General features: G+C 46.9%; 1 long non-coding RNA gene across 1 annotated transcript in view; it reads left to right on the top strand.

Annotated features, from left to right (window-relative positions):
* The first annotated feature begins 8,131 nt into the window (after positions 1–8,131).
* The window catches only part of LOC136792185 (uncharacterized), a 41,866-nt gene continuing 31,932 nt past the window's right edge, over positions 8,132–18,065 (top strand). Inside the window, exons 1-3 of the long non-coding RNA XR_010835638.1 lie at positions 8,132–8,607; positions 9,348–9,416; positions 11,436–11,626. This is a non-coding gene — a long non-coding RNA (uncharacterized lncRNA). The remainder of the gene's footprint in view (positions 8,608–9,347; positions 9,417–11,435; positions 11,627–18,065) is intronic.

Raw genomic sequence — 18,065 nt, 5'->3', positions numbered from 1 at the left:
GGCAGTGTCTGAATTTTCACCAGCTTAGAATACTTAGGCTTCGAATCTCCTTTAGCCCCCAACCCCAAGTGATTCATTTTCTCGGTGGGTGTGGATAGTCCTGGACAGGTGAGCCATCAGGTAAGTCACAGGAACTGTACCTGATGAGACATTCGGTGAGGCGTTGAGGTCACAAGCTCACACACTGAGCACGTAGTTCATCTACAGGCTTTCCTTTGGGCAGAGGCGCCTCGAGGGGTATGAGAACCCCTGGAGCTTGGGCAGGAGGTGGGGCAGCTGTCCAGAGGAGAATTCCAGAAGGAAAGGGATGGATGAAGGAGAGGGAAGGAAAGGCGAGGGCTGAAGAAAAGCTTCACTACATTTGCCTCTTGGGGCCGTGTGCTCTGCATCTTTCAGATGAAGAAATGGGCCTAGAGATGTTGGAAGACAGGTTCGGTTACACTGGAGTCACTCAGTCAGCGAATCCCTGATACCCACGACAGACTTACTCCGAGCATCTTCTCTGTGCCAAGGAAGGGGAGGACAGAGAGAAGACACCATCTCCACCTGCAAGAAAGCCACCATCAAGTGGCAGATAGATAGGCTATCCTAAGGGATCATACAACAGGACACGGTCTGTAATTTGGGCCAAGTAACCTGCATTTCACAGATACGAGAACAGTGGAGAAAACGCCCTTCCTGACTTCCAAGTAACGACGATGAGCGTGGGGTCTGCAGGTCACAGAGCACGTTCACACGTCAGCCAGAGGACTGAACGCGTGGCTGGTGAGGGGATAAATACCGCCCCACGTAGACGTGTTTTGCTGAGTCTAAGCTCACACGACCTGCGAGCAGCAGAGCTGGAACTTAAACCTGTGTCTGAGATTTGAAATCTCATGTGGTTGCCAGCATCAGGGTAGGTGAGCAGGGGCAGGGCGGGGACAGTGAAGTCTGTGGATGGGAATAAGCTGGGGAAGGCTGGGGTGACCTCACCCACGGTGCATCCCTCAGGCCCGAGAGATTCAGATCAGAGCCGAGAGCAGGAGATAGAGGCAGGGAGGCCACAAAGTGGCAGCGTACCTCACGGTAGAGTCCTGGGGAGGCCAGGGAGGGGAGGGAGGAAGGAGGGGCAATTACTGACTCTGATCGGGCCCCAGGGATTTTACACGGTCTCATTTAATCGCCACATGAAACTACGACGTGGGTTCATGATCTTGCTTAGCGATGAAGGGAAGCGGCTTGCTCAAGTCCGCCTTGTTAAGAAGTGTCAGAGGTGGGTTTCGAACACTGCTCCCTGCCCGACTCCAAGTCCACTTCTATTTCTACACCGGCCGGCATCCCCGTACTGGGTTCCACCCCATCCTGTAAGATCTTTACCGTGGCATCCGTCTCAGCTGTCCTGCCCCAGCCATGTTTCCTGTGGTGACTCATGGTGGATCATACTCTAGTAACAACTTGAGTTTGGTGTTAGGGTCTTAGAACCATCTAGTGGAGAAAACTGGTATCCTTCGATCCAAGAGACTTGCTGTAAGAGGCTCAAAAGGGAAATATCAATATAGAGGTGTGGGACTAGCTCGGAAGAAGTGCTTAATTCTAGAGAGATGGAGAAAAAGGAAGCAAGCGATCCAGGCTCAGGGAACAAGTGCAAGCAAAAGCTTAAATGGGCATGCAGAAGTCTTGGGGTTTATGTGCCTGGAGTGCAGGCCCTCTGAGCTGGTGGTGGGAGATGAGGCCGGAGTGGGCAATCTGGGCTGGATACAACGGCTTGGAGTGCCTGTAGGTGATAAAGAGCTAATGGAGGGTCTTGGGGAGAAACGCAACACCAAACAATGGAGAAAATTCTTGTCCTGTTAATTGGGGCCAGGGAGCAGGGACTCCTGCAAAGATAAAGGGTTTTGGTTGAGTGGGTCTCTCCCGAATGCTGAGGGGGAAAGGCATCTCAGGTGGCCGGGACTGAAGTCCCCCTCAGACACCTCCTCTGAATGGCCTGAGTCATTGGAGGCAAGAACATTCTGGGGGCTGGCCACGTGTGTTGTTTGTCCAGGATGAGGCCGTGCGAGCACTTAGACCCCAGTGCTTCTATTCGTGTCTCCTGCTGATGCCTCTACGCAGCTGTCCAGTGACAGGAGACGAGGTCCCTGCTGCCTTGGCATTGCCCTTGTCGTTGAAGTACAGACGGTAACAGTGCAGTCAAGAGGATGCTCTCAAAGGCGCTCCCTGGAGGTGAGGCAGAATTATCGCAGGGGCCGGGTGGGGGAAGTGGATGCTTTGGAGAGGTGACCGGCTAAGGTCCGTACTGAGGGTGAGAACAAGTCATCCGTGAGACGAGCTAGGGAAAGGGCTTTCCAGGCACAGGGAACGGCAAGGACGGAGAGCTGGGGCTGGAGAGAGCCAGATGTGCTCAGAGCAGTGAAAGAAGGCCAGTGTGACAGCAGGGGAGGGAAGGGACATGACGGGAGCTGAAAGAAAACGGCAGGTGGCTGATTACTCAGGGCCTCCCTAAGCCATGGGGAGGAGGTGGAGTTTGTTTTAAGAGCACGGGGAAGTCACTGAGGTATTTTAAGGAGGTGGGGGGAAGTGGTGGGGAGGATGAGTGACAGAGCAGCAGTGAATGGGAGGTGGCTGGAGGCTTTTGCCCCGGGGAAGGGATGGTGGGGGCGTTGGGCGGCAGGTAGACTTAGGAAATATCCTGGAGGTAGTAGAGCCAGAGGGATTTTGATTGGTTAGATGGGAGGCTTAAAGGAAAAGGAGAAATCAAGGGTGTTTCCTGTGTTTGGGGTTAAACTAGCAAGACGGTGGTAGCAGATAAAGCGAATTGGGAAAGGCAAAGGGAGGAGCCCACCTAACTCCATGCTGGACACGTTAAATTTAGGGTACCCATTGGGTGGTTGGATACATGGGTCCATTGGACTTGGCACCATGGAAGGCTCTAGAACCCGCAGAAGAACATTTTCAGAAGAATGGAAATGAGGACATGGAAGCAATGAATTTGGATGACCCCTTCGAGGAGTTCTGCTCTGAAGGGGTCAAGGGGAACTTTTTTTTTTAGGCAATTTAAATTTCTTTCTTTTTTTAAATTGAAGTATAGTGATTTACAATATCACGTTAGTTTCACGTGTATGGCACCACAGTTCTACATATATATATTTTTCAGATTATTTTCCATTATAGGTTAATGCAAGATACTGAATTTTGTTCCCTGAGTTATATGGTAAATCCTTGTTGCTTATCTATTTCGTATATATAGTAGTGTGTATGTGTAGTGTGTATGTAAATTCCATATTCCTAATTTACCCCTCCTCCCCTCCATATCCCCTTTGGTAATCGTAAGTTTGTTTTCTGTGAGTCTGTTTCAGTTTTGTAAATAGATTCATTTGCATTATTTTTTAGATTCCACATATAAGTGATATCATATAATATTTGTCTTTCTTTGTCTGACTTACTTCACTTAGTATGGTAATCTCTAGGTCTATCCATGTTGCTGTGAATGACAACATTTCATTCTTTTTTGTGGCTGAGTAATATTCCACTGTGTGTGTATACACACACACACACACACACACACACACACACCACCTCTTCTTCTTTACCCATGGGAAATTGTTTCTTGATAAGCTAGGGGTTATGTGCTGAATGGTATCCCCTCAAGTTCATATGCTGAAGTCACAATCCCACTGCTTCAGAATCTGCGTTTGGAGATGCGGCATTTAAAGAGGTGATTAAGTTAAAATGAAGTCTTTAGAGCAATCCTTAATCCAGTATGACTGACGTTCTTATAAGAAGAGGAAATTTGAACATGTAGAGGCACCAGGGATGTGTGGGTACAGAGGAAAGACCACGTGAGGACACAGTGAGACGGTGGCCATCTACAAAGCAAGAAGAGAAGCCTCAAAAACGCAACCTGCTGACACCTTGATGTTGAACTTCCAGCCTCCAGAATTGGGAGAAAATGAATTTCTGTTGTTTGAGCCCCCAGTCTGTGGTGTTTTGCTACAGCAGCCTGAGCTGACTAATACATTCAGCTAGTCAACACCCCTAAGGACATTTGTGTGTGTGTGTGTGTGTGTGTGTGTGTGTGTGTGTGTGTGTGCACTTGGGCCTTTGGCTGTTGGCTGAAATGACCACCCTCCCTGCCCCCGGTCTGCTGGCCAATATTGCTCAAAGGTCACCCCCTCTGGGAAGCCTTCCTTTATCCATCCTTTTCCAGAAGCTCCTTAGCGGGGGGGGGGGGGTGCTCTGTGGGAGCTGGTGCTCTGCACAGTGCGGCCTGCACTGCTCATTCCCTTGCCTGCTTCGTTGTATCTTTTCTGTAGCTTGCATCACCTTCTTATGTTGCCCGTGCTTTGCGAGCTTGCCTTGTCTGTCTGTCTTCCTCCACTGGTATGCAAGCTGCGTTCAGACGGGCAATTTTGTCCATCTTGTGCCTGCTGTATCTCCAGGGCCTGGGACAGTGCCTGGGACCTGGTAGTCACCCAATGCACTTTTGTTAATGAATAAATAAGTAAGAAATAATGGTGCAGATCTCTCTGCCACTGCTAGGCATCTTGCTCTCCCAGAGGCAAGGTCCTGCCGTTTCGATGTGCCATTTGTTTTTGCCGTAAGAATCGTAACTCGGTGTTTTTCTTTGCCTTTGTGTTCCCAAAAAATGAGGCCGTGTTTGGCTTATACAGTGAGTGTTCCTGACATGCACCATAACGGCACTGCTGAGGAAGGCTGATCAAGGGTTTGCTATAGCCTGAAACTCAGTTTCACATCCTGTAATATGTGTGTGATCTTCTCACTTCTCTGCCTTTGCCAAGCTTTGGTAAAAAAGTGGTAGTGCACCTATTTGCAACCCTAAACCAGGGTTATAGTCCCGAGGCCTGAGGAACTGCCCCACAGTCAAGGGGTGGGCAGTGCGGGTTCTCCCGCGGTGCCGCGAAGGGGAGGGCCAGGCACACGTGGTCCGCAGTGGGTACGCTTGCTCATCCAAAGAAGAACAAAGGCTTCAGCTTCTGCCTTCCTCTCTGCAGTTCTCCATGAGTAGATGGAGTTTTCCCTCAAACCCTTTGTAGAGTCCACGTCCTTGCCACGTGGGATAAAGAGTTGAAAAGGGGTCATTTAGAGGACAAGCAGCAAAGGAAGCCAGCTGGCTCTGCCACCTGCTCCCCAGCCCCCAGCGTGCGTGGGACGCTGTCTTTGCAGCGCAGTGGGCGAGGCGCTGTAGCCAACCCCTCGAGTGAGGCCGGCTGCCCCACTTGACAAGCTGGGTGCCCTGGGCAAGCTCCTCTGCTTCTCTGAGCCTCTGTCCTCATCTGGCAGAAGAGCAGGATGACATCTACCTTGAAGCCGTTTGCGCAGGTCAAGCAGCTGGTGCACAGTGGATGGTCACTAACTGTTGGTGCGCTTTTCCCTTCCTGGGCAGGATCATTGTAATCTAGGACTCAGGGCCTTGGACAGGGATGAAGATCTCAGATGAGCAGATTTACCACTGGTTTTGGTCATTTTTGTCCTCTTATTTTTAAAACGTTCATTTAGAAATGAGGGAACGGTGCTGCTTCCTAGCTTGGGCACTCGGGCAATCCGGTTTTCTAGGTAAATATAAAGAGAGATCAGAGCCTGAGCACAATAAATGAGTGCCCAGTGCTGGACCACATTTGTACAGGAGCTGAGCTGGATGCAGAAGCTTCTAGATCTCAGTACTTCTGACATGTTGCTGGCATGAGGGTCAGTTTTCTCTCTGACTGGCTGTGCATTGTTCCTCCACAGGTTAGGGGCCTCTCACTTCCCTTCCCGCTCCAGAAAGTCAGCTCCCCTTTGCCGAGAGGCTGCAGACCAAGGGTTGAGAGCTGCCTGGTGCTGAAGCTGGGATCCAGTGGCTGATGGTGTGCAGGTTCCCTTCCGCTTTGACGCTTTTTCTTTTTCTCAGAGGGTTTATAAGAAGCTTGTGCTCATTCTTTCCTGTACTCATTCAGTGAACACTTACCAAGTATCTACTTCTATCTAGGGCATGCACAGATGAAGATAGTGCTTTCTGTATGCTAGTAAAATATGAACAAAGCCTCTGGCTATTCAGATAAGGGAACAACTAAATAGTGAATGGGGTTGGGGGGGGAGGTTTCACAAAGGGGTGATACTGGAGATGGGTCTTGAAGGTTGAATAGGAGTTTGCCTGAGAAGGAGAGTCAACCCAGCCAGAGAGAACAAGAGGAAGAGAGGTACTACAAAGATTCAAAGATGTGACAGATCCCAGTGTGTTTGGGCATGTTGAGGTTTCTGTGCCAGAGTCCATGACTGGTGCAATTTTTGCCTGTGTATAGGAGTATGGATAGTAGGTATGCTTCTGTGTTTATAGGAAGGTCAGGTGTGTGTGTGTGTGTGGGGGGGGTGATTGGGGGGGGGAATGAATGGAACGGTTGGTAGGGCCCAGCATGAAGAGACTTGATGAGCCTGAATATCACCAGACATTGGAGAGGAAGAAGGGTCCTAGTCTGGGACAGGAAACGGGGTAAAACTGTCACAATAGTGAATGGTTTTTCAGAACCCTCAGTGGTGGCTGCCACCGACCACCTAGGACTGGTTTGAGTCCCTTTAATCCGGTGCTGGCCTGTGCAGCTTGATCTTCCTATTGTGGCCCCTCCAGAACAGCTCAGGGCTAGGAAGAGGTCCAAAAGGAATCCAACCCCTCCCAGGCTTTGAAGTAGTTTGTAATCTTGGAGGAGGATAAAGCCCCGGGCATTTCCTGAGCACCACTGACAAACACAGCTGCTGTTCTTATTTTTGCATTTAGTTTTTCCTATTCTGTTGGATTCATACAGACAAATTACAAAAAGACCCAGTTACTGAAGCCTGGTCCAGTCATTCACTCAGAGAACGTTTATGCTTCAGGAACGATTCCAGGCTCTATGAGTTCAGAAAGAGGATAGATTTTTCAATGACAGCAAATTCATCGTCTTGCCCTCTGTGAAATTATCTCCCTGGACCTCAGTTTCCCATCTGTAAAACTAGCAGAGCAATTCTCACCTAACAGGAACGTAACATTCAAGGTACATGGAAGCATCTGGCTCATCAGAGGCAGATTTTTGCTGCTCTCCTCTGACATGTACCTTCTCTCGGAAACATTGTTTTTTTACTTTGTTTGGGCAGGGAGATGGGTGTGGTTCCCCAGACCACCAGCAGATGGCGCCCAACAACGCACCGTGCTGGGAACAAGGTTCCCCCCCACCGGTCCCCAGCCCTCCCCTTCCCCCTGTCTCCCCCACCCACTCCAGCCCCTTCCCTGCCTTCCTCCCCTTCTCAGTCATTCCAGGACCCAGGCAGAAAGTCACACAAAACACTTTGTGTTTGTCAGCAGATTCCTGGAAGGTCAAGCTGAAGGATGAATGCTCCCGGGTAGGAAAAAAGAAGGTTCTTTTTTCTTATTTATTTTTTTTTTTTCTCTTCTTCTTCTTTTTTTTTTTTTTTGTCTCCCATGAGTTGCATCACTGGGCAGCCTCTTGACTTTATTCATCAGACTCCTGTGGTTTTTAGACCTTTCCCAATTGTTCTGTGTCTGCTTCCTTTCCAGGTCCCTTCTGGCCGAGGCAGGATATCCAGTGTTGGCTGTGGCCAGGCAGCTGGTCCGCATCCAGCGTTTTCTATGGTCACCCCTCCTGCCCACCCATCGTCTCTCCCACTCCCAGAGCCCAAACAGATGTGGTCCTGGGGACAGAGACCTGACGTTGCTGTGATCCCAGGTGACTGTCTCTCAGCCCCAAGTCCCACGTGGGGGAGCCTTGCCTGGCAGGGAAATGAGCTTCATCTTCAAAGTCTGATTTTTTTTTACCTTGGAAACCCTGGCCTTTTCCCTCCCTCTCCCTCTTCTCGACCACACGTGTGCGGCTGCTGGTGTTTTTAATTTTGCCAGGTCTTCAAGGAACTATTCCAAATTGGGTAGCCACTTGTTTTGCAGGTATCCTGGGATGGTCCTAATTTACCATTCTGACGCGTTGTCCCCATGTCAGAGAATTGATATTTTGTTGGAGGAAGGTGAGACTGGCCGGCCAGAGGCGTGCTGTACGCGGTGTAACAAAGTGCTTTTCTTCTTTTCTCAGCACCCTCGCTGTCTGCTGGGCACTGTGCGTTATGATACGTGCAGGGAGCAACGAAAATAGACCTGGCCCCCAAGGAGCCCTTGGACAAGGGGGCATTAGAAGACAGACACAAATATAGTCCCTGGAGTGAGACACGCTGTGGAATAGATAGATCGCACGGGTCCAGGAACTAAGAGATGGGAGCAGGAGTGGCTCTGCTCTCACCATCTCACCCTAATGACCCCCCGGGGGAATTTATGTGCCCTGTCACTTCTGCACCTTTGGGCTCTGAGGGTCTAGAGGTCTTGGGTCCCAGCGTGGCAATGTCATCACCAAGGAATACAACAAGAGCCCATAGACTGAAAGCTACAGCATCTGCTGGCCATTTTGGGCTCCTTGCGCCAGTAATCACCAGGCAAAGAAAGGCGCTCCTCTCCTGGTAGAGGTAATCGGCTGTGCTCATCACGAGGAAGTGGGGCTGCTGCTTTATAACGAGGGCAGGGGAAATACGTTTGGCGTTGAGCTGGCGTCCTGGGCATCTCTTGGCACTCGCACACTCGATTTTGACAGGAAATGGGTGAGTTCCACAGCTATGGCTTAATAGGGGCTCAGGCCCCCTTAGGGGGTGGTCGGGTCTCCCTCTCTGCCTCAGGAAAGTGCACATAGGTCAGCAGTGCTAGCTAACATGGCGGGAAACAGTGTGGGTGGTGGAGGAAGGAGATGATGAGCTTCAGATACGAGCTTGGGAACAAGGGGCAGCCCCTGTCTTGTAAATTTCCCCAGGAAGTACGGCCAATCAGAATCGCGAAGAAGCTGTGCCTTAATAGAGGGAACTTAATACGAGAGGCAAGGGATGGGAGTGGTGAAGGGTTGGACTGCATTGTTGACACCGGTGTGGATCCCTCTCACCCGAAAGTCCCTTCTCTGGAGAGTTGCTTGGATGGCGGGTGCAGCCCTGGAACTACTTTCAAGGTTATGCTCTCCCCCAGAGGGTGGGTTCCGGCCAAGGGTTACCTCGGGATACAGAAGACTAGACTGACCCCTTGCCTCAAGGTGGGACCACTCTAGGGTTCCTTTTATAGCCCACATAGGCTTCAGCTGAGCCCAGACTTTTGCTTAGCTCTCTCCACTTCCCCATCTGCTTCCCTCTCCTCCATAAGGATCTGACTGAGAGCCCTCCCTTAATGGGTCACTTGCACAAGGGTCCCTGGCTTAGTCCCGGCTTCTAGAGAACCTGACTGAAAATCAATAGCTGTTGGAACAGAAGAGAAGGAGGTACTTTTGTCTGGGAGCTCAGAGGAGTCTTCCTTCGGGTAGGTCTTGAAGGATGCATGGGAATTTGACGATAGGAAAAGACAATCCAAGCAGAGGAACAGCGTAAGAAAGGTACACTAGTCTTGTGCTCTGTCTCGGGAATATCGGGATGTTTTATTTGGCTGAAGTGCTAAGCTTATGGGGTAGGATGGGCTGTGAATGGCAGAAGTAGTTTGAAACTAATTTGTAAAAGTCCAGGTAAGAAGATGTACTGCAAGCTTTGCATCCGAAATAACCCTCGCTAGAGCTCTTCCCTTGTTCTGTTGCAACTGGCTCGGACCTGAGGGACCACCGCTTAGGAGTTAATGGCTATATAAAAAAAGCATCCTATGTCGCATTCCAAGTCAGTGGGAGAGTTAGGGTGTAAAACTCATGCTCCCAGTTTCCAGCCCAAGGCTTTATCCTTTGCTCATAGTACTGAAATCCTTGGACTCCTAAAATAATATTTTTAGCCCACTCCTGCACCGTGGAGATAGATGTATCCTGATTCATCTATTCCTGATAGTTCTTAACTGTTTCTTTCTTCGTAACAATTCTCAACCATTAATGGTAGTTCAGATCCATCAGCCTCACTCTATGTCAGATGCTTTCATGTACATTAACTCATTTGATTCTCACAGCCACCCAGTGAAGCACGTAAGTGTTCCTCTCATGTTAGAGATTTAAAAACAGAGTCACTGAGAGGTCAAATAAAGTATCCAATGGAGAAACCCAAGATTTCCCCACTTTACTACTAGAGTATGTTTTTTTCTATGTCATTTATTTTTTGTTGCATAACAAACCACCCCAAATCTTAGTGGATTAAAACAACAACAGCTTATTTATTTGATGACTCCCTGGGTTGGCGATTTGGACTGGGATCAGCTAGCTGGGTGGCTTTTCTGCCTCCGTGGTGAGCTGCTGCTGGCTAGGCAGCTCTGTTTCTCGAGGTTAGCTGGCTTACGGCTGGGGCACTGGGGCAATTTGTCTCTCATCACGCCACAGACAAGCCCAGGCTCTGTCGCATGGGAATTGTCTTAGGATCCAAGAGCAGCCAGGTTAGACAGGCTCCAGCATGTGAGCGCCTTTTAGCCTCTGTTTGTGTCACAACGGCTAACACCCCGCTGACCAAGTTATCTGGCTCAGAATCTGTGTGGTGGTCGCTGCCCAAGGGCATGGATTCAGGGAGGGAATAATCTGTGGTCCTGTTGTCCATCTATCACATTCTGTTTTCAAAACACTTTTTTTTAGATTATAAAAATGAATGTATGTATGATATATTTATATATTATAAATATATTATATGTATATTGTGTTCGTTTGGAAAATTGGGGAGATACAGAAAAACCTAAAGGACAAAAATCATCTGTAATGTGCCACCCAGAGATGATCATTGTCAGTATTTTAGTGTCTCCTCCTGTCTTATGAGCATGTGAGTGAATTTATGACTGCGTGTGTATATGTTTGTGTAATATTTTCTTCTAAAAGAATATCAGAGCCTGCCTTTTAAATTGACATTATATTATGAACATTTCCCCATGTCACCAAATAATTCTTGAAAATATGATACCTTTCAATATTCTATCCTATCTCTCCACCATGTTTATCCTTACCCTGTCTTTAATTTATTATTATTTTTTTCCTGCTATTTAGTTTGCTTGCATTTTTTTATTTTTGGCCACACTGTGCAGCATGTGGGATCTTAGTTCCTTGAGCAGGGATCAAACCCGTGCCCCCTGCATTGGAAGCACGGAGTCTTAACCACTGGACCACCAGGGAAGTCCCTGCCTGCATTTCTTTTTGTTTGTTTGTTTTTAGGTATTATAAACGACAGTATATTCCAGACTCTGGAATATAAATCTTTACCCACACTTCTGGTGATTTTCCTAGGACAGAGCCCCAGAAGTGAATTACTAGATCAAAGAAGAGAACATTGCTAGGGCTTTTGATACATTTTGCTAAACTGCTTTCCTGGAATTTACTCTCTCACAGCCTGCATTGTGGCTCTCTCAAGAGTGCTAAGTATTATCTTGAAAAGAGAAAAATGATCATTTTTGCCAATTAGGCAAAAAAAGGTACCTTATTCTATTTTATTTATTTATTTTTTTGCAGTATGCGGGCCTCTCACTGCTGCGGCCTCTCCAGTTGCAGAGCACAGGCTCCGGACGCGCAGGCCCAGCGGCCATGGCTCACGGGCCCAGCCGCGCCACGGCATGTGGGATCTTCCTGGACCGGGGCACGAACCCGTGTCCCCTGCATCGGCAGGCGGACTCCCAACCACTGAGCCACCAGGGAAGCCCGAGGTACCTTATTTTAATTTGCATTCCTGGTAAGCAGTAAGGATAAACATTTTAGAAATGCTTATTGACCATTTATAGTTCTTCTGAGAATGTCTTTTTCTTTAAAAAAAAAGTTGTCCATTTTACATCAATTTGTATGAATTGCCCTGTATTCATGTTTGCTAAATTACAAATATTTCCCTACTTAGGTTGTCATTTGCCTTTTAATATTGTTTGGGGAATTTTTTTTTGACATGTGGTGTTTTGTTGTTGAATCTATTTTTCTTTCTTTTTTGATAACAGCCATTGCTTTCATGTTTGGAATGTCTCTTTTGACCTATCTCTTAAAAAATGTAAGATGTAGTGGCTTTGCCACTTAGCAGAACAATGTTCAGAAAGGCTGTCTGTCTCTGGAACCAGAACTGACAGGCACAGCTGATGTGCTGGGTGACATTTCCCCTCCAGCTGAGCTTGTGTCGACCGTCTCCAGGGTCCATGGTTAACTGACGCAAGGATGCTTGGCAAAGGCCTTTGGGGCCTCGTGGTGATGCTGTGAGCCCATCAGGAAGCCTGCGCCTCGCTCACACCCGCTGCTTTTCCTCTTGCCGTTGGCCCCAGCCTCCCATCCTCCTACCCGGGAAGCGGGGGCCACACTCTTGCTTTGTGTCTTTTATAATCCTGGCTGGACTCATCACCAGATACTCTGAGGTCCACGCTGCGTGGTAGTCTGTCGTCTTCCCCATGGTGTGAACTTGAATCCCAGTGGCCGTGAGGCTGCTGTGTGACGGTGTTGCTTAGCAGATGGATGAGCAGAGCCGTCCCTGTCCAGCTCCTGTATTTCAAAGCAGCTTTTTAGCGCCACCTGTGGCGTAATCGAGCACTTCTCTCTTCGTGTGCACTAAAGATGCAACGAAATAACATTGGTGTCGCAGATTCTCATTTGTACTGATGCGGATCTGAGGTTGATTTCCTAGTGGTCACTGGGAGGGAACATAGTTGTAGTGGAAAAAGGTGAGGGATACAGAGCCATTCAGACGGGGTTCCCATTCCTTTCAGCCTCTTATCATGTTGCTCTGACCAATCACTGACCTTCCCGAGCCTCTACCTCTGATCATTAGTAGAAACTGCCTTTCTCAGAGAACTGTTACAGGTGTGGAGGGAGGTGATGTAGATCATGTATGGAATGAGATAATGAGATCATGGTTGGCACATAATAGGTTCTCAGTAAACGGTCAATAGTATATATGTATATTTTTTTCTTTTTTGGCCATACCTCACGTCATGCGTGATCTTAGTTCCCTGACCGGGGATTGAACCCATGCCCCCTGCAGTGGAAGCATGGAGTCCTAACCACTGGACCGCCAGGGAAGTCCCGGTCAATAGTATTTTTATCCAGAAAAAAAAAGCGACCTAAGTAAAAAAAAAAAAAATGATGGTTTAGAGATGTTGGCAATTTGTGAAAATTTCAAGAATAAATTTTTGGAATGTCAGGGGTGTGTCACTGTGCTTTCCCAGAAACATGAGGTGTGAAGGGTTAGGTGTAATGCAAAAACACAGCACTGCACACCTTCTGTAAGCATCGATTTTGATATTAAAACACACAGTGATATGTAATGGAGTTAGATGCAAAATTCACATGAACTTCTAGGAAAAAGCATAAGGCTTCAAGGAAATTGCTCACCAGGGCAATTTGAGGGAGCAGTTGCCTCCCAGCCTCCTGGAAGAGAACCTCCCAGGAAGGTTCCCTCCTCTTGGGCATGTGCAGTATCTTTATACACCCCTTGTGGGGACTCTGGAGCTGTGGAGAGACTATGTCTTGTTCTTCAGGCCCTCCCCTGGCCCCTTGACATTTGGTGTAACTGTGGGACTTGTCATAGACAACGAAACGTGGGCAGAAGTGCTATTTGTCATGACAGCAGAAGCTCATGAGCCAGCATCTGGTTCACCCTTTTGCTCTGTCCAGTCTCAACCGTCGTGGACATGGGACGAGCTTCACTCAGCCTGGGTCTCTGGCAGGGTCTCCCAGGAGGTCACACTGACATGTATTGGGTGGGCCAAAAGGTTCCTTTGGTTTTTGCTGTAAGATGGCTCTCATAGCACTTAAGTTGCCTTTAACTTCATTAGAAACAATTTTGTTAGATTGTATGTGACAGCTGTCATATCAGCATGCAATTAAAAAATGACTTATGAAAATCGATGAATTTTTGTGTAGCCATTTTAATATTGAAGATGGAAGAAGAAAAGCAACATTTTCGGCATATTATGCCTTATTGTTTCAAGAAGGGTAAAAACGCAACTGAAACGCAAAAAAAGATTTGTGCAGTGTATGGGGAAGGTGCTGTGACTGATCAAACATGTCAACAGTGGTTTGCGAAGTTTCACGCTGGAGATTTCTCGCTGGACGGTGCTCCACGATCCGGTAGACCAGTTGAAGTTGATAGCGATCAAATAGAGACATTAATTGAGAACAATCAGTGTTACACCACACAGGAGGTAGCTGACATACTCGAAATAGCCAAACCAAGTGTTAGTCATTTGCTCCAGCTTGGTTATGTGATTCCCTTTGATGTTTGGATTCCACGTAAGTTAAGTGAGAAAAACCTTCTTGACCATATTTCCTCATGCCATTTTCTACTTAAATATAATGAAAAAGTTCTGTTTTTAAAACAAATTGTGACAGGCGATGAAAAGTGGATACTGTACACTAATGTGGAATGGAAGAGATCATGGGGCAAGCGAAATGAACCACCACCAACCACGCCAAAAGCCGGTCTTCATCCAATGAAGGTGATGTTGTGTATATGGTGGGATTGGAAGGAAGTCCTCTATTATGAGCTCCTTCCAGAAAACAAAATGATTAATTCCAACAAGTACTGCTCCCAATTAGACCAACTGAAAGTGGCACTTGACGAAAAGCATCCAGAATTAGTCCACAGAAAACACATAATCTTCCATCAGGATAACGTGAGACTACATGTTTCTTTGATGACCAGGCAAAAACTGTTACAGCTTGTCTGGGAAGTTCTGATTCATCCGCCGTATTCACCAGACGTTGCACCTTTGGATTTCCATTTATTTCCGTCTTTACAAAATTCTCTTAATGGAAAAATAATTTCGATACCCTGGAAGACTGTAAAAGGCACCTGGAACAGTTCTTTGCTCGAAAAGCTAAACAGTTTTGGGAAGATGGAATTATGAAGTTGCCAGAAAAATGGCAGAAGGTAGTGGAACAAAAGGGTGATATGTTGTTCAATAAAGTTCTTGGTGTAAATGAAAAATGTGTCTTTTATTTTTACTTAAAAGACCAAAGGCACTTTTTGGCCAACCCAATAACACGAGCGAGAAATCAGCCTCTGTTGTTTTAAGCCTCTGGGCATTTGGGATTATTTCTTTCTGTGACTGCAGCAGAACCAAGCTTATTCTGACTGATACACGACTTGAGGGCAGAAGTGGAAATGCAGATGGCTTCACTTTGCCCGTATGGCCTTCACAGTGCTGCGTTCACAGCTGACACTTGGATGTGTTTTATTTCAGATACTAAAGGAGCAGGTCTGGGCCTCGCCGAGAAGATTTGGGTGTGAGGGTGACTAGCTGGAACATTCCATTGACACCTGCCCCCGTTGGTACCAGGGCCCCAGCACTGGTTTGGCTGATGAGGCTCATGAGGAGAAATAAGGGCAAGGACAGACCTTTGCTCAGCATCTGCTGGGTAGCAAGGCCTGAACTAGGTGCTTTCTCTATGTTCTAAAGATCACAGCAGCCTAGGGAGTTATTATTATTACTTCCCTTTTATAGATGGGAATGTGGTATCTCAAGGAAGTAACTTATTCAAAGCCCCAAAGCTGGTAATGGTCCAGGCTGAGATGCAAACTCAGGCTGAGGAAATGCACTATGAAGGGAGAATCTGTGTCCTTCTCATCCATCATTTATATTTATCTGAAGTGCTGATTCTCATCAAATTAGAGCCAGGAAGCATTTCCTGACCACTCAGTCTAAAAAGGATCTTGTCCCCTGCCTCTGCATCATCGTTTTTTCTGACTGTGTGTTTTCCTCCATAGCTCTTAGTTGTTTACTATATGCCTCTTCCATCGTGCTATAAATGCGAACACAGAAAGGATCACATCATCTCACTACCTCTTGGGTGCCCAGGACCTCTTCACTCATGGCACACAGGAGGCGTTTAGTAAATGGTTGCTTTATTCAATAAATGAAGATCCCATATGTTGATGGAGGCTAATGTAGAGGTTAAAAGCACAGACTCTGGAGCCGTACTACCTGGTTTTGAATCTCAACTTTGCTACTTCCTGGCTGTGTGACCTTGGGAAAGTTAGTTAACCCCTCTGTGCCTCGTGTTTCTCATCTGTTGAATGAGGATAATACTAATAACTTTGCTCAGGATAGTTGTAAGGATTGAAAGGTGTGTCAAACAAATTGTAAAGCGTTTAGAACAGTGCCTGGCACACAGGAAGTGCTCAGTGAGTACCAGGCATCATTTGTGTGTGTGAGTCCACTGGACAGTGTCCAGAATATGTTCCTCATACTATCGCTGGTAGAGCCCATGAGAAAATGGTTGATGCTGCAGCACTTGAAATCATTTGCTACAGTAGAAGGATCATGGAACTTGCAGTCAGACTGACCTGGAATGCTATCAATACCTAAGTCCTGTGACCATTAACCCGGTATGATAAACTGAATGTTTGTGTCCCCCCCCTAATTCATGTGATGAAACTTAACCCCCAATTGTGATGGTATGAGGAGGTGGGCCCTTTGGGAGGTGATCAGGTCATGAGGGTGGAGCCCTACTGATGGAATTAGTGCCCTTATCAAAGAGACCCCAGAGAACTCCCTCATCCCTTCCACGTGAGGACACAGCCAAAAGACTATATACCAGGAAGCAGGCCCTCACCTGACATTGGATCTGCCATCATCTTCATCTTGGACCTCCAGCCTCCAGAACTGTGAGAAATAAATATCTACTGTTTATAAGCCACCCAGTCTGTGGTGTTTTTGCTACAGGAGCCTGAGCGGACTAAGGTACCAGGTGATTTGGGCAAGCCCATTGCCCATGCGAATTTGTTTCCCCATCTGTGAGTTGTGCTGTGTTAGCAAGCACATAGACCGACACGGCTGGGAGGGAGTGATACACAAAATAATGATGAAAACAGCAATGACATATATGCATGGCAGACTTAGTATGTGGGTAAGATGAAACTTGGTCTGTGAAGACCTCCTGCTCAGTGTAGGCGAAGAGCCTGTGAGTGTCTGTAACAAATGTGAACAAATGTATGGATGAAGGTGGATTTTGCTGAATGAATGCAGAGAAGAGAAGGCATGGCTTTTGTGGTTTAGGACTTAAAAATCTTGCACTGTGAGGGAAGGAGAGATTATGTAGGCAACAAGAATTTCTCGGGGATTAGGTGAAATTCAGGCATTGAGAATCGCATTTTGAAGATTTCGCCAGGCACAACGTTCCTCTTGCCCTCCTCATGGGGCGGCTTGTGTGGGAATGGCTCTCTCCTAATCTGTCGTGACACAGCCTGAGCTCATGATCACGTCTTCCACTTACTACTGACTATGTGGGAACAAAGAAATCAAAACCATGGTTCCTAAAAGATTCCCTAATGGCTGCAATATTTTGGCTTCCTGAGCATAACTGAATTAATTCATGGTTTTTGTAGACTAGTAATGGAATCCATCGACCTATGGCTCTGTCATGCTTGTTTGGGAGATATGCCAATTGGTTCCATTAATTCTGGGAGAAAACAGTTGTCAGCCAGTTTTTCTTTGCACCTCACCTGCACAGTTAAACATTGGGTGGTCTTTTTCTCCAGTTGAATAGATTAATCTGTTCCTTGTAGAAAAGGAATCGTGGGTTGAAACATTACATCAAACTGCTAGTCTGCACCCTCCACTATGGAATATCAGCTTTATTAGTTCCATTCTTCAAGACATTGTGAAATAATGGGAAGCACATTGTGTAACGGAGGTACACATAATCTGTATGGCAGATTTCAGTGCACACAATTCCAAATGACCTTCTTGGTTTTCTAACTAAGTGTAAATTACTTAGTAACAATGGAGTTAATGAAACTACTATGCACTCAAAACAACATTGCTATTATTCATTTAATACACAGTCCACGAGGTGCCTCTAGTATATGACATACATTATGGGTAATTATGCTAAAGTCTTCTAAAGCATTTGTTTGAAAATTCAGGAAATGGAAACATCAGCAAGTCCAGATGTTAATTAACCTTGACAGTGATCACAGTGTAACTCTTGGTAAATAAGGCTGGGAAACATATTGTTATTGTTATTTGCTAAACAAGAGGGGGAAAAAATCTAGAGGTTAATAAAGTTTGCAAATCACTTCTCAGCTACTCCCTCATTTGTAATTTTTGACTCCATTTTAGAGAGATTCTGGGGAAATTATGGCTGAAAATTTTGTAAGGAAATGTGACA

The sequence above is a fragment of the Kogia breviceps genome, chromosome 11 (genome assembly GCF_026419965.1).
Source record: "Kogia breviceps isolate mKogBre1 chromosome 11, mKogBre1 haplotype 1, whole genome shotgun sequence".
Classification (NCBI taxonomy): Eukaryota; Metazoa; Chordata; class Mammalia; order Artiodactyla; family Physeteridae; genus Kogia; species Kogia breviceps.
This window is presented reverse-complemented; position numbering and strand designations above follow the sequence as displayed.